This window comes from Cebus imitator, unplaced genomic scaffold, assembly GCF_001604975.1.
Source record: "Cebus imitator isolate Cc_AM_T3 unplaced genomic scaffold, Cebus_imitator-1.0 Scaffold19, whole genome shotgun sequence".
NCBI lineage: Eukaryota > Metazoa > Chordata > Mammalia > Primates > Cebidae > Cebus > Cebus imitator.
This window is the reverse complement of record NW_016107334.1, coordinates 10724603-10752492: the sequence shown is the minus strand read 5'-3', so window position 1 is coordinate 10752492 and position 27890 is coordinate 10724603. Positions and strand designations below refer to the sequence as shown.

At 40.2% G+C, this 27890-nt stretch overlaps 1 protein-coding gene and 1 non-coding gene across 3 annotated transcripts in view; both read left to right on the top strand.

Annotated features, from left to right (window-relative positions):
• Window positions 1-27890, top strand: part of CHSY1 (chondroitin sulfate synthase 1) — a 69565-nt gene that overhangs the window by 19190 nt on the left and 22485 nt on the right. The window lies entirely within an intron of this gene.
• Window positions 18115-18177, top strand: LOC119469655. Its single transcript, XR_005198492.1, has one exon. It is a non-coding gene; the product is annotated as a U7 small nuclear RNA (small nuclear RNA).

Sequence of the window (27890 nt, the reverse complement as noted above, 5' to 3'; positions counted from 1 at the left end):
ATGACATTTGGAGATAGGCAGAGGTAGATTTGACAACTTTAATATGTTAATTGTTTTTAATAGCAAATAAATCCTGTCACGTGACTCAAAATTCAGAAGTGCAAAGGGCTTCCAGGAATACGTCTTTCTACATCTGCCTCCAACCCCTGGGCTTCCATTGTGAGTTGGCCACCGCCTTGCCTCCTTATGGAGGTATCCTGTGTGTCATATCATATACAAGCAATTAAGTTTCTGTTTCTCTCCCTATTTATATGAATGGTAGCATAATACCTACTATCTGCACCTTGGAAGATTTCCCATTTGGTAAATAAAAGAACTTTGTCTTTTTGATGGACATTCAGGCTATTTCTAGTTCTTTCAGCAGTGTTTCTAGGCAGCCATTTAGCCCAAGGCTCCCCCACCTTTTTTCCCTCATGACATTGACTCAATTCACTCACATTGAGCAGCCTGCCTCCAAGGGCTGCTCTTACCCCAATCCCTAGCTGCTGCCCAACCACCGCCCCCCCCAACCACCCCCCCTGCAGCCTCATACCACCCTAGGCCTGGAAGGATTGTTATCTGGGCACACGTGGAACTTGTTCATGTTACACCCGCATGCCAAAATAAACCAGTTATGAAGCTCTGAGTTAGCCATCAAGTACTTGTTCAGGGCTCATTAATGAGCCTAGAACTGCCCTCTGAATTGGAGAAAAACTGCAAAAAGATTGAAACATGAATGGCCGCCTTTTTCTCCCTCAAGGGCTTTAGAGTAGTTGAGGAGACAAAGACCATATGTTCATGAAACAGTTGAGAGAAATTAAAAATATGAAACCCAGTGATACTGATTTTAAATACAAACCAGTGCAGGGAAGGGTGAAATGGTAACATTCTTTTTATAGGGAGGCATGTTATCAGGGGAAACTGGAGTTTGCAGCAAAATGTGTAAAAAGATAAAGTCTTCCTTGTTGGTCTGACTGTCTTATAAAGGAATGTTGAGAATCCATATACCAGAAGCCTGGGATATTTTTCCCTTTACTAATAGAAGAAATGTTTTTTTCTTAAATTGACACATTATAATTGTACATGTTTGTGGGGGTATAGTTTAATGTGTACGTGTATATGTTGTATAATGATCAAATCAGGAAAAGGTTAACACATCCATCACATCATGAGAGGTTTTTGAATGTTCTCACTACAAAGAAATAATTTTTCTTGACTGTTAGTTGTCATGGAGATGGTTTGTGTTACAGTATTTCCTTCTTCACTCATTTAGGCTGCCCATTAACCTCGCAGGCCTGAGAACCAGGCAGACCCTCAGTGGCTAGAATAGATGTTCCAAAGGCTGAGCACTAATGCTGCATGTTCTATCCATTATCAAAAGTGGGGGATTGAAATCTGTAACATTATTATTATTATTAATTATTATTATTATTATTTTGAGATAGAGTCTCGCTCTGTCACCCAGGCTGGAGTACACTGGCATGACCTCAGCTCACTGCAACCTCTGCCTCCTGGTTTCAAGCGATTCTCGGGCCTCAGTTTCCTGAGTACCTGGGATTACAGGAGTGCACAACCATGTCCAGCTAATATTTATTTTTCTTAGGGACAGAGTTTTACCATGTTGACCAGACTGGTCTTAAACTCCTGGCCTCAAGTGATCTGTCTGCTTCAGCTTCCCAAAGTGCTGGGATCACAGGTGTGAGTCACTGCACCTGGTCTGAAGTCTTTTAACATTATTGTTGAGTTGTCTGTTTCTTCCTTCAATTCTGTCAGGTTTTTCTCCTTTTATTTCAGGGCTGTGTTTTGGGATGTGTATATGTTTATATTTGTTATATCTGCTTGATGGATAGATGCTTATTGTAAAATTTCTTCTTTGTCTTTAGTAACAATTTCTGTCTTAAGTCTGTTTTGTCTAATATTAGTATAATGACTCCAGTCTTTTCGTTACCATTTGCATGGTATATCTTTTTTCATTCTTTTACTTTCAACTTGCTTGTGTCATTGAACATGAAGTGTGTATTTCATGAAGACAGCCTACAGTTGGATCATTTAAAAAATTCATTCTGCCAATTTTGCCTAAGAATTGGAGTGCTTAATTAATTTGCATTTACTATAATTACTGATAGAGGAGGACTTATGTCTGCCATTTTGCTATTCTCTGTATGTCATGTCTTCTTTGTTCTTTTGTTACTCCAATATTGCCTTTTTTGTGTGTTAAATAGGTATTACCTAGTGTACCATTGTAATTCCCTTGTCATTTCTTTTACAGTATTTTTTAAAGTTTACTTAGTAGTTGCCCTGGGGATGATCACCTTACTTGATAATTTAGTTCAGATTAATACCAATTTAACAATAGTAAACACAAGATTTGCTCATGGGTAGCTCCGTTCTCTCCTCTCTTTCTGCTGTTGTTGTCAAACAAATTACATCTTTATACGTTGTATGCCAGTCAACACAGATTTATAATAATTGCTTATGTACTTGTCTTTTAAATCAGATCAGGGAAAAAGGTAATTACAATAAAAAATACATTTATACCCTCTTTTACCTATGTAGTTACCCTTACTGGGCTTTTTATTCATGTCAGTTTGAGTTACTATATAATGTTCTTTCATTTAAACTTGAAAGACTTCCTTTAATATTTTTCATGGAGGAAGTTTGCTAGAGATGAATTCTCTTAGTTTCTCTTGGAATGTCCTAATTTCCCCTTCACTTTTTTCCTAATTTCTCCTTCACTTTTGAAGGACATCTTTGTTGGATATAGCATTCTTGGTTGCTAATCTTTTTCTTTTAGCACTTTGAATGGAAGCTCTCTGGTGTTCATGGTTTCTGGTAAGAAATCAGTTGTTAATCTTATTGAGAACCTTTTGTATGTCATGAATTGCTTTTCTTGCTACTCCTAAGGTTTTCTTTGGCTTTGAACAGTTTGATTAGGATGTGTCTAGGTGATCCCTTTGAGTTTATCATACTTGGAGTTTCTTGAGTCTCTTGGATATGTGGCTTGTTTTTCATCAAATTTGGGGATTTTTCAGTTATTATTTCTTGAGTATTTCTGCCCCTTTCTCTCTATTTTCCTTTGGAACTCCCATCATGCTGTGTTCTACTCATTTTTACTCCTGTTTTCTTTCTCTTTCTCGGACTAGATAATTTCAATGGCCTACTTTCAGATCATGGATTCTTTCTTCTGCCTGTTCAAATCTGTTGTGATGTTCTCATTTCAGATATTGTACTTTTCAACTCCATAATTTCTATTTGGCTCTTGAAAAATACAAATAATTTCTGTCTCTGTATTGGCTGCTCTTTCCCCCTTGGTATGGGCCATACTTTCTTGTTTCTTCGCATAGCTCATAATTTTCTTTGGAAACTGGACATTTACTTACTGTTATTTAAATGTGGCAACTCTTGAAATCACATTCTACACCTTTAGGGATGTTATTGCTGGTTTTTGTTGTTTGTTTGGTGTCTTTTCAGAATCAGTTCTGTATAGTGTGTTCTTTTTTGTATGTGGCCACTGAAGTCTCTACATGATTTGCTGAGTGCTTAGCTAATGACTGGACAGAGATTTCCTTAGGTGCCTGGAACTAAAAAGTTTCTGACTTTTTGCTGAGGGGCTATGTGTACCTGTTGGTGCTTGCCCTAAACACTCACCAGGCAGTTGACAACTCTGCCTTAACCTGTACTTAACTTGCTTGTGCAGAGAGCTTAGGGCCTTCTTGGATCTTTGCTGAACCTGCTCACGCACCCTCCCACACACATGCATGTGGCCTTCTAGATTCCCAGGAATAATAAATAATATAGTGAAGTTTTTCAGAACCCCATATCACATCTTATTCCCTGCTTTTCTTTTTAAGCTTTTTTTTTTTTTTTTTTTTTTTTTTTTTTTTTTTTTTTTTTTTTTTTTTTTTTTTTTTTTTTTTCTTTTTTTTTTTTTTTTTTTTTTTTTTTTGCCTTGATGATTAGCCATCTGCTTGGGCAGTGCAGTGTTCAACAATTGCCTGTGATTGTTTTTGATCAGCCTGCTTTCCCCTTACAAGAGGCTGTTTGCAATAGGAAAATTCTGAGTCAGGTCAAATGAAGACAACATTGCGAGGTCTTCCAGGGAACTACCAGATAGATCAGAGATAATGGCAGTTCCTTGGGAATGGGACTTTGAAGGAGCTCCAGCACCTCTTTGACCCCTCTAGTGGCTTCCAGGCTGCTGGATTTTGCTATGATTGTAGACTGTTGTTTGTTAAGGCTAGGGTAGAAAACAGGCTGAAAATAGGGCAAATTAAAATGCCATAAAGCTTACTGTTACCAAAAATTTCATCTTTTTCTTCTATAAATGTTGTCTGGATTACTGCAGATCTTTAATATTCAGAGTCTTGTAAAGGTTGCCTCTGCCCATTTTTGCCAGTGTTCTCTTGACTTTTAGGGCAGACAGAATTTTTGGAGGTCTTCACTCTGCCATTTTCACTGATGTCACCTGAGAGCATCCATTATGGGGCTTTAGCTCCACAGCTTAAATTTGGCTTTTTGTAATTAGATGAATTACGCTGAATGTCCCCTTATACGCTGTTTAAGAAGTCAGGGTATCATGCCCTAAAAATTAGAAAGACCTTCAACCACTTAGTTACAATATTCAATATTCACATACATTCATTTCAAAAATAAATTTTGGATATCTGTTAGCAAGAGACTATGCTAGCTAGGGACACAGCAGTGCAGAAAGCCAAGACCTTGGTCTATATGCTGGTGGAGCAAGGTGGGGTGCTGTGAAACAGACAGTGCAGAGGAGTATGTGTGGTTTTAGGACATAGCATGGTGGCCAGCACGACTGGAATGGAATGACAAGGCAGAGCAGGGTGAAGGGTGAGGCCAGACAGCAGCAAAGTTGAGGGGAGGCAGGGAATGCTAAGGACATTGGTTTGGGCACAAATAGGCATGGCTTGAATCACTAGGCTACATTCAGCTTAGTTCTTCATTAGCTGTGTGGTCTTGGGCAGCAAGTTACCCGACTCCCCTGAACCTTAATTTCCCTAAAAATGAAATTGTCAGTTTATCCTTGGGTGGTTCCAAGGATAAATTGAGATGCTGCATATTACCTATTATCATAGCTCATGTTTGGGACAAACGAGTGCTTGTAAAATGTGAGGGCTACCAGAAACTATCCTCAAGTATCTGAAAAGCAAATCCCTTCAGAACCCATTCCCTGAGACCGCCGGATAGATTCTGACCTATATAAACAAATACTTGAATATGATTTGTAGTAACGTTGTAGTCTTGGAATCCCATGTTTTTGTTTACAATTTAGGGAAGACTATTTTGACAGAACCAATCATAGTTTACCTAAAATGGATGTGTTAGTTGCTTTGGATCTGTGTTTTTTTCTTTCTTTTTTTTTTTTTTTTGGCAAAACAAACCTTCTTCAAGTACATGAACATCTCTGAAATGGTTTCACCATTTGGTATATCAGAGTCCTGTGATTGTGAGGGCCTGTGAGCACATTCTCAGGAGGTGGGATTGATAGATCTTTTTTTTTTTCTCTTAAGGCATAACACAATGGCATTTCCTGTATACAGTTGAAGACATTGAGATCACAGCTCTTATCACGTCGGTTCCTATAATAGAACTGATGAGTTAGCTTGTTCTCACACTGCTATAAGGAAATACCAGAGACTGGGTAATTTATAAAGAAAAGAAGTTTAATTGGCTCATCCTTCCATAGGCTGTACAGGAAGCATAGCATAGGTATCTGTTTGGCTCCTGGGGAGGCTTCAGGGAGCTTTTACTCATGGTGGAAGGCAAAGCGGGAGCAGGCATCTCTTTTTTTTCTTTCTTTTTTCTTTTTTTTTTTTTTTTTATTTTAAATTTCCTGGCAAACTTTCATTTAAAGCAGGCATCTCACATGGCAAGAATGGGAGCAAGGGAGTCGGGGTGGCACACATGTTTAACCAACCAGATCTTGTAAAGAACTCACTGTTAGGAGGACAGTAGAAAGGCTAAACCATTTATGAGGGATCCACCCCCATGATCCAGTTGCCTCCCACCAGGCTCCACCACCAACACTGGGGATTACATTTCAACATGAGATTTGAATGGAGACAAATATCCAACTACATCACCTGGTAATCTGCCTCTTAAAAAGTACATCAATATTCAAAGCATTTTGAGATAAGAATAAAACAAGGCTCGACAGTGGTTCACTCCTGTAATAGCAGCACCAAGGTGGGAGGATCACTTGAGCCCAGGAGTTCAAGACCAGCCTGGGTAACAAAGTAAGACCCTGTCTCTGCCAAAAAAAAAAAAAAAAAGAAAAAAAATTAGCTGGGCATTTTGTTGCACGCCTGTGGTCCTAGCTCCTTGGGAGGTGAGGCGGGAAGATGGCTTGAGCCTGGGAGGTTGAGGGTGCAGGAGTTGTGCTTGCACCACCGCACACCAAGGCAGAATACTGTCAGCTACACGGGAAAGCACAGGGTGGGTGCCGGGAACAATTAGAGTAGGCAGGACGAGCTGGGGAGCTGTAGGGGCACTCTGATTGCTTGGGCCACACCCTTCTGTAAAGGTGGCTGGGTTTCTGCACTGTTCCAATCATGAAGGATCCTTGCACATCTTTTTTTCTTTCTCAGGTATGCCTTTATTAGTAGGAAAACAGCCTTGCACGTTTTTAAGGGGTCTTAAGATGGCAGCAGTAGAGCTTCTGAGTCTTTAGTTCTAATATTTAATCATCTTTATTGAACTAATAAGACTATCTGGTGTTTAAAGAGGATCAGGTGAGAGAACAAAGGCGAAGCTGGCTCTGGTGGTGGCAGTGTTATTTGGCTAAACCAGTGTCATCTGGGATAGGACAGTCAGAGGTAAAGCGTGAGATTTAGAGGTGTGTGGACGTCAACTATTAGCATTGCCGGTGGGTCTTAGACCAGGTGGGAGTTTTTCAGGAGCAGACCGTCTGCAAGAGAGTCACTTGAGGTGATTGTTAATGGACAAATTTCTGGACCCCAGACTTGGCAGGTGGAGTCCAGTGATCTGCACCGTTTACAGGCCTCTCTGGTGAATCTTATACTTGCTAGTATTTAATAACCATCATTGCCATTTATGCTTTTAAAATGTTTCTTATGATTTAGTGATGTTATGGATGTGTGAAAACTGAAGTTAGGTTTTTGTTAATTGACATCATCCCATTTAGCCCTGGGTCCTAGAGAACAGAAAAGGAATTGGACTTTGGTCTTTCCAAGAAGTAACTTTTATAAAGTCAGGTTGGTGAGAATCCAGACTTGGCTCACAAATGCCCCCAGTCACATGTTTGATAGGTTAATTCTTTCCCTTCTTTTCTCCTCTGAGCCATGCTACTGGCAATGACTTGTATAACCGGATGCAGTCATGTCTTACTTAATGACAGGGATACATTCTGAGAAGTATGTCCTTAGGTGGTTTTGTTGTGTAAACATCATGCGGGCACTTACACAAGCATAGATGGTACAGCCTCCATCTATGGCTCCTAGGCCACAAACCTGGACAGCATGTTACTGTGCTGAATGCTGTAGGCAGCTGGAACACAGTGGTAAGGGTTTGCATATCTAAACATATTTCAACATATGAAAGGCACAGTAAAAACGAGGCGTTGGCATCTTACAGGACCACAGTATAAAGGTCTGTTGTTGACTGCAGCATCTTTACAGGGGCCATGACCGTAAAAGTGAGCAGATGAATGGTCAGCAGTGAATCCCAAGTCACAGTGTGGAAATACTCTGTATTAGATAATATGATGAAAACAAAGAGCTTTTGGCCAGGGATTAAACTGACAAACACCTTAAAGCTAAAAGTAGATGATACTTTAAAACATCTTTTGTTTCTGCAGTTGATTTCACAAATGTTCATGTGGTTTGGTTATAATCCTTCTTAAGCCTTAGCTTTTGTTAGTCACCATGAAGTGTAACTCTAAATTTATTTATCAAATTATAGTTTAAAGAAAGTGGTTGGCTGGGTGTGGTGGCTCACCCCCTGTAATCCTAGCCCTTGGGAGGCCGAGGCAGGTGGATCACCTGAGGTCAGGAGATGGATACCAGCCTGGCCAACATGTTGAAACCCGGTCTCTACTAAAAGTACAAAAAATGAGCCCAGCATGGTGGTGAGCGGCTATAATCCCAGCTGCTCAGGAGGCTGAGGTGGGAGAATCACTTGAACCTGGGGGCAGAGATTGAAGTGAGCTAAGATTGCACCACTTCACTCCAGACTGGGCAAAGAGCAAAGCTTCATCTAAAAAAAAATAAACGTAGTTGACAAAGTATTTGTTGATCACTGTGGTGGTTTTAATGCTTGTTTTGAAGTCTGATAATCTTCCTCCTGGAAATGGAGAGCTTAATTTCCCTCCTCTTGACTGTGGGGGGACATAGTGACTCAGTTCTACTGAATGGAGTGGAGCATGGGAATCTGCTGGACACCACCATGACATCACAGGAGTGAGTCACATTTGTGTCAGTTACCCCCAGCCTGATGGCATGAGAAGGACACTTTACCTCTGCAGTCTTCCCCAAATCCACAACCCCAGTTTAATCAGGAGAAAACTTCAGACAAACCCAAGGTGTGGGACTTTCCACAAAATACCTGACCATTGTTCTTCAAAAGTGTCAAGGTTGGCTGGGTGCGGTGGCTCATGCCTGTAATCCCAGCACTTTGGGAGGCTGAGGTGGGTGGACCATGAGGTCAGGAATTTAAGACCAGCCTGACCAATATGGTGAAACCCCGTCTCTACTAAAAATATGAAAATTAGTCGGGTGTGGTGGCACGTGCCTGTAGTCCCCGCTACTCGGGAGGCTGAGGCAGGAGAATCGCCTGAACCCAGGAGGCAGAGGTTGCAGTGAGCCAAGATCGTGCCACTGCACTCCTGCCTTGGTGACAGAGCAAGACTCTATCTCAAAACAAAACAAAAAAAGTATCAGGGTCACAAAAAGCAAGGAAAGACTGGGAAACTGTCACAGGTTAGCGGTGACCAAGAAGATGGGATTACTAAATGTGCTGTAGTACCCTAGGTTGGAAGACAAAAGGGACATTAGGGGGAAAACTGGTGAAATCTGAATAAAGTGTACACTTTAGGTAATAGTGTGTACATATATCAGTTTCTTAGTTTTGTTCTGTGTAGCATAGTTAAGTGAGATGTTAGCATTAGAAAAAGTGGGGCAAAGCTGTGGGAACTCTTTCTGCCGTCTTTACAATTCTCCTTTAAATCTAAAATCGTCTTGAAGTACAAAGTGGCTAGAACCAAGAGATGATCTAATTGGACACAAAAGTGATGTCGCTGTCTCTGCATCTGTATCCTGATGGCTTCTGTGTGCCAAGGGGAAACTGGGCAAAGCAGTAGAAAACTAGATCCTCTGTGACTCTAAGTGGATATTGTGCAGGATGTGATTTTTAGCTTATTGACTTCTAGGAACTCTCAGACAGAAGGTCTTTGTGTGTGAGGGCTGCAGACTTCTAACCCTTACAAAGAGCTTATCAGTTGAGCAAGCTTATAATGTGCTGTGTTATTACTGTAAAAAATTTGTAATGGTACCATTACAGCAAAATGTTTCCCTGGCTAAAAAGACCTTTCAGCATTCACTCAGCGATTTAATGCTCAGGCTTGGTGACGTCATCTTGGTTAACCCTCTAGTATTTGGCTTCAGTGTTTTGTCTCATTGAACCCTTGTAGGGATTAATAAAAAAAAAAGAAAGAAAGAAAAAAACAGTACAGAGTTATTTTCTTTGATGTCTAGCACTTATTTCCACAGCCTTTTCTTTAAAAAACAAAATAAAAAGTTCCCTACGACAGAAAAATACTATAGGTGCTAGTTTTCCTTTCACATATATTAACACGTTTGTGCGTTTCTCCTGCAACAGATACACTGGTTTTAAAGACAGAATTTTTATTTTAAATGATGTGGTTTATTTAAGGCGGAAAGTTGAGTATGGTTTCATTTATTTTTACCACTTGAGGAATGCCTGTTTGTTTTTTAGGTGTTTATAAATTAATTCTGTAATAATTTAGAATTCTAGTTACTTTATTAGGGTAAGATGAGCATGGGTATTGAAATACCCCAGATAAAGAAACAGATTTAATTTTTTAAATTATATATATATTAGTAGAGAGAGAGAGAGAGAGAGACTCAGCCTGTCACCCAGCGTAGCATGCAGTGGGACAGTCTCAGTTAACTGCAGCCTCCATCTCCTGGGTTCGAGAGATTCTCGTGCCTCAGCATCCTGAGTAGCTGGAATTACAGGCCTGTGCCAGCACACCTGGTGAATTTTTTTTTTTTTTTTAGTAGAGAGGATTTTGCCATGCTGGCCAGGCTGTTCTCTAACTCCTGACGCCAAGTGATCTGCCCACCTCGGCCTCCCCAAGTGCTGGGATTACAGGCCTGAGCCACCAAGCCCGGCTTGTTAATACAATATTTAAAAAAAAACTGTCTGCGTACCTGTTATGTGACATAGGGGCTGCTGCAGTGAACACAGCAAAGCTGTTCTCACAATGCATTTGTTTCTCTATGGAGATGTCAGAAAATAAGGAGACAAATAAATAATGGCAGGTGGCACTGAGTCCGAAGCAATACAAGCATGATAAGGCAGTAGACTGATGGAGGGACAGGGGCTGCTTGTCCAGCTGGGAGAGTGATAGGCAAACCCTGGTCATACCTGGAAAAGGACCTTTTGAGCAGTCAGACGGAAGGGAATGGGGTATGTCCGTAGCTAAGAAAACATGGAAGCTGAGCTGTTAGAGCATGTAAGCGAAAGGGGCAGTGCCCTGTGAGGCCTGTCCCCTTCTGTGATAAGAATACTGGGTGTTAGAGTCATTGAGCTGAGAGGGCCCCGAGGGTTGGGGCAGAGGAGCCTCCATTTCCAGAGGGCCCTGCAGCTCAGTGCATGGAGAAGCAGCTGCAGAGTTGAAGCGGGAGGTTGGTTGGCAAGCATGCTGATAGCTCTCAGGAGAGGCGCGGGGAAGTGGCTGGGACCAGGTGATTGGTGAGAAGTCATTGGAAGGTAGAATTTTGCAGGTAGAGCTGATAGGATGTGGGGAGAGAGACAAATTGCCTGAGCAGTTGAATTCCCAGGGAGCTCAGAAGGATAGAGTTCCTGGTGAAGGGGAAGACTGGGGAAGTTAAGGCTTGATACACAAATACCATTGTCAGCATATCGATGGTGTTTAAGACCAGAGGACAAATGACAGCACATGGCAGGTTAGGGAGATAGAGGCAGGGTCTGAGGGCTGAGCCTAGAGGCTCCCATGGGTTAGAGATCAGAGATGAGGGGGCACCAGCTGAGGAGACTGAGCAGGTGAAGCCAATTAAATAGGAGGAAATTTTGATTTATATTTGCTTAGTTTGCACTTGGAATGCTTGAACAGCTCACCGTTTGGGTACTTATTACATTAATAGTTGGCTTGGAAAGTGGGTATGTGGGAGATTCTTCTCAAAAGTGAATATTATGTTTAAAAAGAATCCTCTGGTACAGGTGGACAAGAATGGGAGACGTGCCGGCATAACAGTAGGGAAATTTTTTCTCTGCTGATGACTGGTGTATGAGACTTACTTGAAAATAATAAACCTCAATGGCAGCCCGAGAACTAGTGGACCACAGGTGGTGGGTGGTCAGCACCTTGGCAGAGCTGAGTGGTGTGTGTTTGGAGAAGTAAGCTGTGTGTTTGGAGCATGGGCTCCATGGTTATAGAGGTTTTATTTACCATGACATATGATGTTTGCTTATATTGATTTAAAAAGGTATGGTTTGTTTATTTTTAAAAAGATAATCCACTCCTCCCTGCCGTGGAACTGGATGCATCCTCCTGAAGCTGCTTCGTATCTTTACCAGCTGCATAGAAATGTACCAGGGCCTCAGCCTTTGCTTTGCAGTCTTCAGTCTATCAACTTTTAAGAGACTGAATGCTGTTGATCGCTTGGGGATCTAAGCCTTTATAATACTTACAGTAGATCAGTATGACTTCTAAGCAGACACTTAACTTGGAAAGCAGAAATCACTATTAATTTCAGGGGACAGTTATAATTGAACATTGATTCAGTTAAGCCTTTGTAATAACTAGATTTTTTTGGAGGTAGATGAGGTTTAAGGGTTTCTTATACTTTTGTTATAGAGAGAAACCCCGTTTAAACTGCGTTCTTCTAAGCCTCTGCTTCGTCTTCCGTAAAACAGGGTTATTTAACTTATCCAATGTTGTATTGCTTGTAAAGAGATAGATGGAGAGTTTTAATCCCGGTGGGCTGACTTTAGCGCCTGCAGTTTGAACTCTAATGATCACATTTTCTTTTTCTGTATGATACTGCACTGTACCTTTTTATTGTAAATACCGCCAATATTTTTTTTAAAGAACCAATAAAGTTGAAATGTTGAGAATTTTTGACAAAGGGAAAATCATGGCTCTTACATTTCTTTACTTGGTGGGATGCTTTTAGTATACTCATATGTTTAAGAATAAGAATATATTCAAGTGACAGCTGTTGGACCTCACAGAGATGTTTGTTTTTGAAACAGCGTCTTGCTCTGTCACCCTGACTGGCATGACTGTAGCTCAGTGCAGCCTCAAACTCTCGGGATCAGACAGTCCTCCCACCTCAGGCTTCTGTTGGCTTGAGCCACCATGCCTGGCCTGTTTTAACATAAATTTAACTTTAGGAGAGTTTTATTTTTATGTATGTATGTATGTATTTATTTTTGAGACAGAGTCTTGCTCTGTCACCTAGGCCAGAGTGCAGTGATGCGATGTCAGCTCACTGCAACCTCTGCCTCCTGGGTTCAAGCGATTCTCCCGCCTCAGCCTCCCTAGAAACTGGGATTATAGGCACCCGCCACTACACCAGGCTAATTTTTTGTATTTTTAATAGAGACAGGGTTTACCACGTTGACCAGGCTGGTCTCAAACTTTTGACCTCAGGAGATCTCCCTGCCTCAGTGTCCCAAAGTGCTGGAATTACAAGCATGAGCCACTGTGTCCAGCCAGACAGTTGTAGATTTACAGAAAAATTATAAAGATAAAAATCTATGCTTTATTTAGATGTCCTTAGCTTTGACCTGCTGTCTTTTTCTCTCGTATCTCCAGGCTCCTCCTGCCTCTGCCAGTTTCTTAGGCATTCCTTGTTTTTGGTGACCTTGACAGTTTTGAGGAGTGCTAGTCAGGTATTTTGTAAAATTTTCCTTTTTTGGAATTTGTCTGATTTTTTTCTCTTGACTAGGTTGGTGTTATGGATTTCTGAGGGGAAGACTGTAGAGATAAAATGCCATTTCCATCATACATCGAGGGTACCTGTCATCAGCATGATTGTATCATTGTTGATGTTGACCTTGGTCACCTAGCTGAAGGGGCTGTTTGTCAAGTTTCTTCACTGCAGAGTTAGTCTTTCCCCTCCTTTACATACTGTGCTATTCAGGAGAAAGTCACTAATACGCAACTCACACTTACGGGTGGGGAGTTACACTCTACTTCCTTGAGGTTGGAGGAGCTATGTAATTTATTCTGTTCAGGAGGGAGATTTATCTCTTCTTCCTCATTTATTTGTTCAGTTATGTATGCCAGTATGGCCTTATATATATTTATATTTTGGATTATATAAACTTTTATTTTGTTGTTAAACTTGTTTCAGCTTTGTCTACTGTTGGGCAGTCCTTCCTCCCTCCTTCCCGCCCTTCTGTACTGCTACACCTCTTATCTTTCTGGCACTAGATGATGCTCCAGGCTCATCTTATATATTTCCTGCCCAAGGCCTAGAATCAGCTGCTTCATCAAGGAATCCAGGCTCTTCTCCTGGAGAATGATAATAGAAAGCAAGATTTGGGTACTAGGTATGCTCATTGCTGTTGGGGTGTCACTTGCCTCTAGGTCCCCTCAGATGACAGAGCATGGAAATATCTGTGTGTATACTAACCCATGAGTATACACATATCGATAAATATTTCTGAATGTGATGATCTGTATTTATATTAAGCTAAACATGAATTGATAGTGATGTCTCCAGCTCTAATTATTGCCATGTGGATCATTCCAGCCTCCTTCTTTGCTTAATTGTAACTTCCCAAACGTTGAGAAACCTGGCGTTTACTACCTGCCATCCATTTACTTAATTCTTTAATTTCAGTGTACAAGTATAGTGGTTTCAGAATTGTTAACACATATCCATTTGGGAAACAGCTTTAGCAAATAGAGTACAGTGCTTACGTACATTTTCTTTTGCCTTTAGTCTTACAGTCTTCGCTCATTTTCAGTTGCTTAGGTCAGTACCTTCTGTCCTGCCCACTTCAGGAAGGTCATCTCATACATTTGTAATACAGTTAGATTTTTTTGTCACACTCTGCATTCCATCCTGGGACCCCTGCTCCCAGCCTCTTAAATGATTTCGTAAAAATTTGTACACATCCAGGTTAGTGCTTTGTGCTGTGAAGTTTGACAAATGCAGTGTTAAGATCCACCATTACAGCATTATGCAGAATGGTTTCACTACCCTAAAAATCCCCGTGTTTCACCTGTTCAGTGCTTCTCCTCCTTCCCAGCTGCTAAGTCCTTGGCACCACTGATCTTTTTACTGTCTCCATAGTTTTGCGTTTTCCAGCATGTCGTATAATTAGAATCATACCATACGTAGCATTTTCAGACTGGATTCTTTCACCTGGAATATGCATCTAAGATTCACCCATGCCTTTTTGTGGCTTGATAGCTCATTTCTCTTTTAGTCACTGAATATTATTCCATTGTGTGGATGTACTATATCTCTTCAACCACTGAAAGACATTTGGTTGTTTCCAGTTTGGGATAATTGGGAATAAAGCTGCTATAAACATTCATGTGCATGTTTTTGTGGGGACATACATTTTTAAATCAGTTGGGTAAATATCTAGGAGTATGATTGCTGGATTGTATATAAGACTATGTTTAGCTTTGTAAGAAACTGCCAAAGCTTGTCTTCCAATGTGTCCGTAGCATTTTGCATTCCCAGCGCAATGAACGAGAGCTCCGTTTTCCGTCCTCTCCAGCACTGAGTGTTATTCAGTGTTTTGCATTTTAGCCATTCTAATAGTTACATAGCAGTGTCTCGTTTTGGTTTTAAGAAGAGGTTTTTAATGCCTTCTCGATGGCTTAGTTCAGGCTAAGATGCTTTTATTTGGTACTGTGTTTCTAGCTGTTTATAGTTTGGGCAAGTTGCTCTTCCATTTTTGTATTTTAGTAATATTAAAGTTGGACATGTTTATGCCTGACTATAATGAGCATATGGAAAATTGTTGAACTGATTTTCTCTGAGGTTGGATTTGATTTTATGTTCTTTTTATGATTGTTCATGTGCCCTAGGCATCTAGAATATTAATAATATGGAGTACTTAATGGGAATGGCAGAAGCTTTTAAGACAAGTCTGAACAACTTACAGAAGATTGTCACATTCCATGTTTCCTACCTAGATGAATATTAACAAGCTGAAAAAGATCTCAAAGAGATGTACATGAATTGCTCATTCATTTGGTCTTCAACAAGTAATTATTAAATGCCTGCTATGTGATAGTGGTGCTGTGTGGCAGGGCACTAAGATAAGTAAACATATACCCGTCCTTGCTGTTGTGAAATTTATCTAATGGGAGAGACAGATGATACCTGTATTTCTGTGTTTCATTCCGCACTCAGCAGAATCAACGTTCAGCAGATAGTTGTGTGCCTGCTCTGTGCTGGGCACTGTGGTCTGGCCCTAGGGAAGTCAGTAGGGGACAACAGACTAGGTCTTTGCCTTTCTGGAATTGATGTCCTTGTAGGGGATTGTTTCATTAATTTCAACTTTGGTACTCCTATGAAGACAAAGTGCAGAGAGCTGTGAGCATATGAATGCAGTTGTCTTGGGCTACGCGGGCAGGCCGGCCTCCGAGAGCAACTGGTCTGGAGGACGAGAGCAGTGAGACAGGTTGAGGCTGAGGGGGAGGCGTGGAGAGGAGGAGCGTGACAATGGAAGGTGGCTTGCTTGGTGGGGTAGAAAGAAATGAGGATAATAAATGTAGGCGCTGGTGGTCAGATGGCAGGCCTGTGGATATTATGTTATCAGCTTGCTTTAGTTTGGATAAAATAGTCCTCCCCCAGCAAGAACTGTTTTTGTGCTTCTATCCCAGTCCCTTCCTTTCATAGGTAAATAAAGTACAGATGATACAGGTCAGTGTACTCTTGTAAAGAATGGGGTTTTTTGAGACTACCTTTTTAATGTCATAAAATAGAAGTAGAACAGACAAATATAGAATAAAAAGCATTCCTTTTCTTTTAGCCAATCAAAGTGGATCATAGATGAACAAGACAACCCGACTTTCCAGTAGCTTGTCCCATAGGAGAGAAATCACATATAGTAAGACATTTCAGCGAGAAGTGCTAACAGGGCTAGATACAGAGTTCGGGAAACTGAAGACAAATGGCTTGGACTGGCACAGAGAGGTCCATGTGTGTGGTGGCTTACTCAGAGCCGTGTGGAAGAAGATCAGACCAACCTTCCAAGGGAATGAGAAGACAGGGCCAAGGTCATGGGGCGGCCACTTTAGAAGCATGTAATTAAAATGCTGGCATAAGAATGCTCTATTTAAATATAAAATTATTTTGGTTAAAATATTATTTTAGAAGAATTTATTTTTCTCTGTATTTATTTATTTTTAAGACAGTCTTGCTGTGTTGCCCAGGCTGGAATGCAGTGATGCAGTCGCGGCTCACTGCAACCTTCACCTCCCAGGTTCAGGCACTTCTGCCTCAGCCTCCTCGGTTGCCAGGACTACAGGTGTGTCCCACCATGCCTGGCTAATTTTTGTATTTTTAGTAGAGATAGGGTTTCACCATGTTGGCCAGGCTGGTCTTGAACTCCTGACCTCAGATGATCCACCCACCTTGGCCTCCCCAAATGCTGGGATTACAGGCGTGAGCCACCATGATCAGCCTATATTTAAAACTTATAGACGATTTCTGTACCATAGCAACTCTGTGAAGGTCTTACTTGGTAGCTGTTAAACTTTGTATCCTACCCCTTCATCTTTTTATGGCCTTGAAAACTTAAGTTTGCTGTATCTGATGATGTAGGCTTATACTGATCGTATACTCTGGAAAGTGTTTTAAGGTTTTAAGCTCTGTAATTTATAGTCTTTATTTATTATTCTCAGATCTTCACACATTGTGTTCTCGCATTGCCATAAAGAAATGCCTGAGACAGGGTAATTTATAAAGAAAAGAGGTTTGATTGGTTTATGGTTCTGCAGACTGTACAGGAAGCATGATCCTGGCATCTGCTTGGCTTCTAGGGAAGACTCAGGAAGATTCCAATCATGGTGGAAGGCAAAGGAGGGCAAGGTGTCTCATAGTGGGAGCAGAAGCAAGAGAGAGCGAAGGGAGGTGCTGCACACTTTTAAAAAACCAGTTCTTGTGAGAACTCACGAGAACAGCACCAAGGCGAGGGTGCTAACTAAACTTTATCCATGGGAAATCCACCTCCATGATCCAGCCGCCTCCCACCAGGTCCCACGTTCAACATTAGGGACTACAATTTGACATGAGATTTTGTGGAAACACAGATCCAAACCGCATCACACAGCATTCATATACCAAACTATATAAGCATCTATTACAGTTATAGAGGATGTACACAATTGAAAATTCAGTTATTATTTTAAGATGGCAGATGGAGACACAGCTTGTGGGGTGAGTTTGCAGGTCCTACTGTAGTCCGTGTCTCCCTGAAAAAAGGACGTATGGTGCTTTCATGATATGAACTGTAGTGAAATGGTACCCTTGCATCTTACACAATTCCTGGTGTGTATTCAGGGTATGTGAGGTACAGGGCTGGTGGGTGGGGAGATGCACTGCACCCAGTAGCATGAAGCTGCTGTGTCTTTACCAGACGCAAGAGGACACTGGGGTTGGCAAATAGAGGGCATGCGTTCTGCACGTACGCACGCTGATGTCTGTACACAGCCCAAAAACAGTTTGTGTAATGGGCCCTCTCTGCATGAGGCTTTTGCCCCACCAGCCCCACAGGTGATGGATTCAGGTCACTTAGGACTGGCCCAGATTTAACCAATTTTCCATACCTGGGCTCTCTGTTTAAGGTTGAAGGAGTCAGTTTTCATTGGAGGGAAAATGAGACAGTGGCTAGTCTGCCACATTCTTGTATTTTTGCTTTTTACAGCTCTTTTAGAATTTGTCTAGCAGGCTTTCTGGTTTTTGCCGGAAAGCCCAAAAAAATAAAAAATAAAAGTAAAAGGCCTCGTGATTTTTAAGGTGCAATTGAGTAAGACTTAAACCCCAAGTCTAGGAAATGACACACAGTAGGAACTATGTAAATATTTAATGTGGGAGTTTGCTTTTCTTTGTTCCTCTGTTTCTTTTCACCTTGCTTCAAGGTCTGATTAATCAGGAAGACATACTTTGTGCTGCTGTAGTATTTTGGAATCGTTGAGTGACTTTAGTATACTTTTTTCATTTATGCCATCCTAGTTGTTTTTTTATTTTAGGACTTTATATTAGCTGTTGTGTGGAATACATTTGATAAACAGGATTTATCTGGTATCAGCACTATTTTGTCAGGTAGCACATTTCCTTTTTTTAAAATTTGAGAATAGTCTTAAGAGTATTGAGTCTGTTTACTTTTAGTGTAAAAACTAACACTTGGCTTTAATTATACCATATTTATTCTTTGTTTTTCACTGGTTAGCCTCTTCTAATTTTTTTTTCCAGTTTAGATGCTTTTTATTTCATTTTTTTCCTTCCTCTACCATTTGTCTGGTGGTAAGCTCTAGAGATTACATCATGCAGTTTTGACTGACTAAAGACTATAGTATCACTTCCCAGAAAATGTAAGGATTTTTGAACACGGTAGCACAACGAAGTCCTCCCTCTTTTGGGATATAGTTGTCAAGTGTGTGTGTTTCCTATAAGACATCATTATTACTGCTCTGTACAGTTTATTTGTCTTTAGATTTATATTCACGGTTGCCCTTCCTCCTACTCTGTTTTCCTAACTGCGTCTCTATTCTTCCATCTGGATTTTTTTCCTCCTTTTGGAAGAATTAACTCTTTCAGATTTCCTTAATACAGGTTTTCTATTGAAGAATTCTTCGTTTTTGTTTGTCCAGTATTAATTTTACCTTCCTATTTTTTCAATGTTTATGAAAATTTAAAAATTGAAATTGTTTTCAGTCAGCATTTATATAGTTACCACCTGGATTCTACCAGTAATATTTTATTATACTTGCTTTATTACGTATCTGTCCACTTAGTTTTTGATGCATTTCAAAGTTTATTGGTACACTTTCCTTCAAGTATTTTCAACATGTTTATTATTACCTAGAGTTGCATATTGACTTAAAGTTTGTTATTCTTTTAGATCATGTTTACATTCAACAAAATGTACACATCTTAAGCTTGCATTCACCTAGCTTTGCTAAGTGCATACACAGGTGTAACCCAAACTCCTTGTAAGATATATATTACTGTTACCTCAGAAAGTTCCTCCTGTCCTTCCCAGTGAATCTCCCAGCTCAGGGCAACCACTGTTCTGATTTTCTTCTACTAAAGATTGATTCTGTCCTCTAACTTGATTTAAATAAAATCATATGTATATACTCTAATGCTTCTCTCACTTGAGCGTGTTTCTGAGGCTCATTCATAGAGTCATGTGTATCAGTTAGTTGCTCATTCCTTTTTATTGCTTACTAAACTTCACCTGGAGTATTTGTAGGTTTTTACTGTTATGAACAAAGTTGCTTTGACTATTCTTGAACAAGATTTTGTTTGTGGACATTTAAAAATATTTCTTCTGAGTAAATACCTAGGAGTGAAATTGCTGGGTCAGAGGATAGATATATACTTAATTTTTATAAGAAACTGTCATGTGTTTTTTCCCCCAAAGTGGCTGTATCTAAGTTCCGGTTATTTCATGTCCTCATCAGTGTTTGGCATTCTCAGTCTTTTATAGTTTTAGACTTTCTGATGGATGTGTGGTGCATTTACTTCATTGTGATTTCAGTTTGTATTTTCTTGATGACTAGTGATACTGAGTACCTTTCCATGTGCTTACTGATCATGTGTGTATCTTTTATGCAATGTCTGTTCACGTCTTTTGTCCATGACTTTTGCCTACCCCCAAGTCTTGAAGTTATTCTCCTATCCTTAAGCCACCTCCTTTTTTTTTTTTTTGGATTGATGTACTTTCTAGGTATAGAATTCCAGATTGGCAGGGCTTCTTTTTGTTTGTTCGTTTTTTGCTGTTCTTGAGCACTTTGAATGTATTATTCCATTATCTTCTGATTTCAGTTATTTTCTGATGAAATCACCTCTCAAGTCATATTTTTTTCTCTGAAAGTATTTTACCTTTTCTCTGTGTTTAGGATTATTCCTACCTTGGTAGTCAAATAATAAATTTTTTTTTCTTTTCAATTTGGAGTAGTCCTATTGTGTGTCCAGTTATACTCTTTGTGTATTCAGTCATGATTCACTGAACTTTTTTAACCTGTGGTTTTATATCTTTCATCAGTATTAGACATTTCTCAGCCATTATTTCTATAAATATTGCTTCTGTCCCGTTTTTCCATCTGTTTCTGGGTCTCTAGTTACATATATATTACACATTTTCACTGAGTCGTGTATGTGTTTTATGTTATTTTCAGTATTTCTTTTTACTCTGACTTTAAAATCTCTGGATTTTTTTCCCCTGACACACCTTTCATTATACTAATATCTCTTCAGTTGTATCTAACCTGCCTTTACACCTATTGTGTTTTGTTTGTGTTTTGAGACTGAGTCTTGCTTTGTGGCCCAGGCTGGAGTGCAGTGGCGCAGTCTCAGCTCACTGCAACTTCTGCCTTCTGGGTTCAAGTGATTCTCCTATCTCTGCCTCCGTAGCTGGGGTTACAGGCGCCCACCACCACACCCAGCTAATTTTTGTATTTTTAGTAGAGATGGGATTTCATCATGTTGGCCAGGCTGGTCATGAACTCCTGACCTCAAGTGATCTGCCACCTGGCCTCCCAAAGTGCTAGGATTACAGGCATGAGCCACGGTGCCTGGCCTAAACCTACTGTGTTTTAACTTTTAGTTGTATATTTTCATCGTAGATATTTAATTTGATATTTTTAGTAATGTTGTCTGCTAAACTTCAGCATCTTACCTGTTTCTTGGACATATTAATCGCATTATTTCAAAGCCCACATCTGACAAGTATGAGTTTCTCTTGTCTGTTTTTCTTGGTTTTTAGTCACTTGGTCTTAAACAGCTGGCATTTTTAGTAGCTTTTGACTGAATCACAAACATTGCATTTTAAAAAACTGGAAGGTCTTTTGGATATGAGTACTGTCCTCCAGTGAGCATCTAATTTTGCTCCTGGCAGACAGTTAAGGTTGGACCACGTCACCTTAGTCCAATCAGTTATTGAGCTGAGTTTTGAATCAGCTGCTTCATTTTTCTAAGACTTGATCTATTTCTGGTCCACCCCACTCTTTAAGATGCAGTTCTCCTCCTTTTCTCCCTCTGCTTTCCTCCATTTTGCAGTCTTCTTAATTATGATATATTTAAAATCACAACTTAGACTCTAGTTTCCTTTGACTCAAAAAAAAACAAACAAACAAACAAAAAAACCTATTTGTAATTTTAAAACTCCAGAAAATAGGATTTGAGATTCAAAGCGTTAATTTTCCAATATCCATCTAGGTATCTCTGCATCTCGATGTTATTTAAATGGGTGTTAGTTTTTCTATCAAATGTAGTGTTTTTGCAATGACATATATAAAGTCTCAAGAGGTTTATATTTAACGTGTGACGGTGCCTTCAGCCTCTTTCTCTGCTAAGCACTTTTGCTTTGCACGTTATGCAAAATTGTGGCTATCATTTGCCTTACTAACTCCCTGTGGCCAAGTATTTTTAAAACCTGACAGTAAAAGGTACTGGCTAATCTCCAACTGTTTAATTATAATCAAATTGTCTACCAAGGTTACAGATCTGATTTTTGGGCTTTTTTTTTCTTTTCCCTGCTTTTTTCTGGAAACATTCAGAATGTTTTACCAAGGTTAGTCAGTAGGCAGGAAGTGGAATTTAAGAAACTTTTTCAGTATTTTAGCAGCACTAACTTGTAGTAACCTCAGAGTCTTCATTACATAATTGAAGGTACTTGTATACTTTCTGTGCTAACTTGCTATTTCAGTTGTCATTCAGTACGGATCAGTCACATGCCAGTAGATGTCTTTTTAGCATTATAGTGTTGTCCTCACATCCTTCACACTAAGAAACTGAAGAATGCCACTACATATCTTCTAAGAAAATACCTGTCTATTGAAACAGTTTCAGATTGAGTATTTAGAACCTGCCCTGAGAATTTAACATAGGAAATATAGAAAGATATATTTTTACTGCCTTTTCTCCTCCATTGTTGACTCCATGCAAACATGTCTTATTGTTGCATAGCAACCGATCCTGTATTCGTTTTTTTTGTTTAGCAGGTTTTTTCCCCCCTCATGGAATATTGCATTTGTATCACAATTTCCAGTTTCTCAGTGATGAAGGCTTTTACTTAACCCTTTTTCCTTAAAACAGAAAAAGCTTCAAGGCATACAGGTACATATCGCTTTGTTGTTCTTATTTAAGTCTGTGTATAAGTTGAAGTTTTATAAAATGGAGGGCATTTTACATGCATTGAGTACTATGTCTTTAGTCACTTTCAGTCTGAAACAGGTCTCCAGTCTTATCTTGGTTTCAATGACCTTGACACTTCTGGAGATTACAGGCCAGTGGAATGTTCATCAGTTTGGATTTATTTTCTCATAGATTCAAGTATGCAGATAGTACAGAAGAGATGCTGTGTGCTCTTTATATCCTAAGTTTGTGATTTTGGCTTGCTCTGTTATTGGTAGTATTAACTTTGATTCCTTAACTGAGGTAGAGTTACTAGGAAACCCTGGCCAGATTTTGGCATTGTAAAGTCTATTTATTTATAATTGGTGAATGTCATTGTGGAGAGACTGTAAATACCTTGTTCCTCATCTAACTCACACCTAGTAGTTTTAGCATTAATTCATGTTTCTTGGCAGAATAAATTAATACTGTGATGGTTGTTAAATGGTGATTTTCTAATCCAGCTATTCCTTCTACTCTTATTAGCTGAAAGTGAGGAAAAACTTGTTTCTTTTCCCCTTTATGTGTGGCCTGGTATGAGTATAGACTCTTGTATTTCTATTTTATTTAATGGGATATAATCTCTTACCATTATTGTACAGTTCCATGTTTAAATCACCTCAGACTTGTCCAGTGGCTGCTGTTTCTTGCAGGCTTCTGTCTTTTTTTTTTTTTGAAATGGAGTCTCACTTTGTTGCCCAGGCTGGAGAGCAGTGGCACGATCTCGGCTCACTGCAACCTCCGCCTCCCCCCGGGTTCAAGCACTTCTTGTGCCTCAACCTCCCTAGGAGTTGGGATTATAGTCACCACCCACCACCATGCCTGGCTAATGTTTGTATTTTTAATAGAGATGGCATTTCACCATGTTGGCCAGGCTGGTCTCGAACTTCCCACTTCAAGTGATCTGCCCACCTTGGCCTCCCAAAGTGCTGGGATTACAGGTGTGAGCCACCACACCCAGCCTTCTGTATCTTTTTGATATGTCTTTGTCATCATTGGAGCAATTTCTTTCTGGTATACTAAGATATCTCTGCCCTAGCCCTGCAGTCTGCCATTTCTCCAAGAGTCTCTGGTTCCTTTTAGTGGAAAAAATTTAGAAGCCAAGATCTAGATTGTGGCTGTGCTCATTGCTGTGGGTGTTTGCTGGGCTAGTCCTGGGCAGTGGGCTGACTGAGGGAAAATAGGCGTGTTTGTGTGTGTGTCCTTGGGTATCCTCCTGATATTTCAGATCCCATTTCAACACCAAAGGGTTCTTCCTCTTCTCTCCCTTTCCATATCTGTAATTGCTTTATTTGACAGTTGAGAAATGTAGCTCCCGTTGGACTCAGCTACATTTACTTATTGCGTCAATTTCCACTGTAAGCCAGCAATCCTCTGTTGCTGCAGTGCTTCCTTCCCAGCGCTTTCCCTATGTGACTCAAGGGTTGGCAGCCTAGCCGATGCCTCAGGCTGGGCCAGTGTGCCAGTCCACCCTCACCCCATTTGGGGACCCTGTCTTGCTTGACCCCACTATGGCTTTTTACTTCAGGAAAATGGGTGGTGCGGGGCGGGGAGAGGGGCAAGAAGCCTAAATCCATCTTTGAATAAGCTGCTTACTTTCTGTTACTAGAGTCCAGGTACAACCCGACTGTGTCACATGGCAGCGTAGCCCTCATTTAAGAGTATTTAAAAAACCTATTGGCAAATTTAACAAGACCAAATATTTGTTTGGATCATATATTCTTGGAGATCTATTTTCTTTGAGTGTTTATTTGTGCCAAACATTCAACTTTGTCTGTTTTTTTTACAGTAGATTGGGTCTTAATTATTTCTGTATTCCTCTTAGAGGTTAACATATAAGGGACTTGAATGATAAATTAGCAGATACAGAGCATATGAGAGAGGTACCTAAAAATTTAAAAAAAACGTTCTGTTAACATTGAAACGAAATATCATATAAAGTACTAGAAAGTATTGTTATTCACAGATAGGCAGCATCATGAGTTGGCTCTAAAAATGGGAATGAACAGTTTTAAATACTGTTGTTCTTTGGCAGAGTTGAGGAGCACTTGGTGATGCTAATTCTTCCCATTCTGAAGGTTTATATGGGTGTAACTCTTTCCTTTGCTTTCAGCCAAAGGCTTTTTATTTCCAAAAATGAAGTATAGAAGAAAAGCCTTTTATTCCCATTTTGGGTAGTGAGTGGCTTATTTTTCTTTTGACTGCAAGTGCTGTGTTAATATAAAAAACGTTTGTCAAGAGTAGACCCTTTCTAAGAAATGTGTTAGGCAAGATTTGTTTCTGTTATCTTAGTTAGGATTTTTCTCTTTTAGGTTTTATTTTGTATTCTTTTGGCTTTGTTTTGTTTGGTCTTGTTTCTCTTAAATAAAACTAATTTTGGAGTGTGCTGACTCATGAGGGTGGTACCGGGTAGCCAGTGGAAATCCATGGCATAAGTTCCTAGAACATTAATTTTACCTGAAATTTGGGAGAGAGACTTATTTTATAATGAGAGGAATATGGGTATCCTAGAGTATCATGCAAATTAGTGTGATTTTTTTTTTTTTAATTCCTCTGGCCTTTTGGAATCAAATTAGTGTGGATTTTTAAGATTAAAAATGAGAAAGGAAATTTAGTTTTTTTGTTTCGTTTTGTTTTTTGAGACGGAGTTTTGCTCTTGTTGCCCAGGCTGGAGTGTAGTGGCATGATTTCGGCTCACTGCAACCTCTGCTTCCCGGGTTCAAGTGATTCTCCTGCCTTAGCCCCCGAGTAGCTGGCATTACAGGTGTGTGCCAGCACGCTCAGCTTTTTTTTTGTATTTTTAGCAGAGATGGGGTTTCTCCATGTTGGTCAGGCTGGTCTTGAACTCCCGACCTCAGGTGATCTGCCCGCCTCGGCCTCCCAAAGTGCTGGGATTACAGGCGTGAGCCACCGTGCCTGGCCAGAAATTTAGTATTTTATTGGAGGACTGTTATAGGCTGTGGCCCAAAACCCTGGGAATATTTGTTCACTCTCTCTACCGTTACACTGTGTAGGGAAAATAAAATGACAAACCTACATGTTTTCTCACAGATGATAAATGTATTTCTTCCTCTCTCCAGCCTATTAATTAATGTCTATCACTACTGTCTCTTCTAGCTTCCACAGTTCATTTTCTTTCAGTGAATAATTTGATGACTGTTCGATTGATTTTCTGAAGTGTTATTTGTATGAAGTCAGCCCACATAAAAGCATCTTTCCATACTGTTTTCATGGGAAAACGGACGTTGGTGGTGATCTATCACTTGGCATGCCACTGCCTTCAGAGCCTCAGTTGATGACTAACCCAACACTGAGAGCTGCTGCCCCTGCCTGGGGATATAGTGTGTGATGTCCTCCCACGCTACCACCCCCACCCCTGCCTCTTTTTTTTTTTTAACGACCCCCACCCTTTTTGAGACAGAATCTTGCTGTGTCCCCCCGGCTGGAGTGCAATGGCGTAATCTCGGCTCACTGCAACCTCTGCCTCCCAGCTTCAAGCGATTCTCCTGCCCCAGCCTCCCTGGTAGCTGGGACTACAGGCCCCTGCCATTACACTGAGCTAATTTTTTGTATTTTTAGTAGAGATGGGGTTTTGCCGTGTTAGCCAGGGTGGTCTCAATCTCCTGACCTTGTGATCTGCCTGCCTCAGCCTCCCAAAGTGCTGGGATTACAGGTGTGAGTCACCGCATGCGGCTGATCATATGACTCTTTAAAAACAAATACCTGGTCATTGGTTCTCCTGTTGACTCGAGACCTGGTAGGTTTCCCCTTGTCTGTCTAGTCTCATTCCATAGCCTGTGAGGCACACCATGCCTGTGTGCCTTAATTTTATTTCCTGAATCAAACCTCTTGCCTTAAAGGTTCACCCAGTGGGAGAGAAAAGATAGCAGTTATAGATTGGAGTTTGAAATTAAACTTCTCATTTAGTATTGCAAACATTATGAAACATATATCAAAAATCAGTTGCCCTTGAATCCTCCTGCTTTAAGGTTGGAGCATATTGCTATCCATAGGAATTCGAAACAGAAAATGCTACCATACCAGGATCATGGGGTAGAACAAATTAATAAACAATCTTCAAAATTAAAGTTCTTCACTTAAAACAGAATAGCATGTGTGGGTTTGCGTGTTTGTCAGGCAGCTAAGACTAATAGTCATTAGTAGAAATGTCAGGCTCAGTTTTGTGATCACGATACTCTTCTGGTTTGGGTATGTGTCTTTTAACAAGTAGCCATAAACCATCTGGTAGACCTGTTGGTTTTCTTTAGTTATCAGGAAAGATGGTGGAGTGTATGTAGATTGATGACTAGTTTATTTATATAAAAGGGGAAATACAAAGACCAGGCTTTTTCTTAAAGAACTGAAGAGTATGCTGGTTCTAGTTTCTTTTCTCTGAATCATGTGTGTATGGTGGTAATTTAGTGACTGGGAGGCACTGTAAATTATTGGTTATAATAAATTGATGTCATGCCCGTAGCACAGCAAGCAAAAAGGATGAATTAGAGACAGAAATAGTAACAGGTTTTTGTCCAGGAAACCTCAAGCATATGATGAAGTACTGCCATGTTGAGAATGTAAAAAAAAAAAAAAAAAAAAGGAATGGAAACAAAAGATAAATATTAGAACTTTAAGCTTAATAAAACAGATTATAGAGGAAAAAACTTATTGCTTTTTGCTTCTGAAAATCTCTGAGTAGTTAAAGAACTGTTTAGAAATCTCTTAACCATAATTTCATGATTTACTAGTGGATGGAGTATGTAGTATTGTGAAAAATTAATTACTGTGATGTTCACAAAGTAGCAGTACCCTTAACTCTGCCAGATGGTCTCTTTTTGGGATGGAGTCTCACTCTCTGTCACCCAGGCTGGAGTGCAGTGGCGTGACCTCGGCTCATTGCAATCTTCACCTCCTGGGTTCAAGCAATTCTTGTGCCTCAGACTCCCGAATAGCTGGGATTATAGATGTGTACCACCATGCCGAGCTAGCTACTTTTCGTATTTTTAGTAGAAATGGGGTTTCACTATGTTGGCCAGGCTGGTCTTGAACTCCTGTCCTCAAGTAATCTGCCTACCTTGGCCTCCCAGAGTGCTGGGATTACAGGCATGAGCCACCATGCCCAGCTGGATGGTTATTTTTAACCACAATTTTGCAGGGGGGTGTAACTTTTATTTTGAAAAAATTTAATAGAAAACTATAAGTCTTACACCCAGATTCCTTTATTGTTATATTCACCACATCAGCTTTATTATTTTCTCTATGAATGTACATTATTTCTTTTCTTCCTTTTTT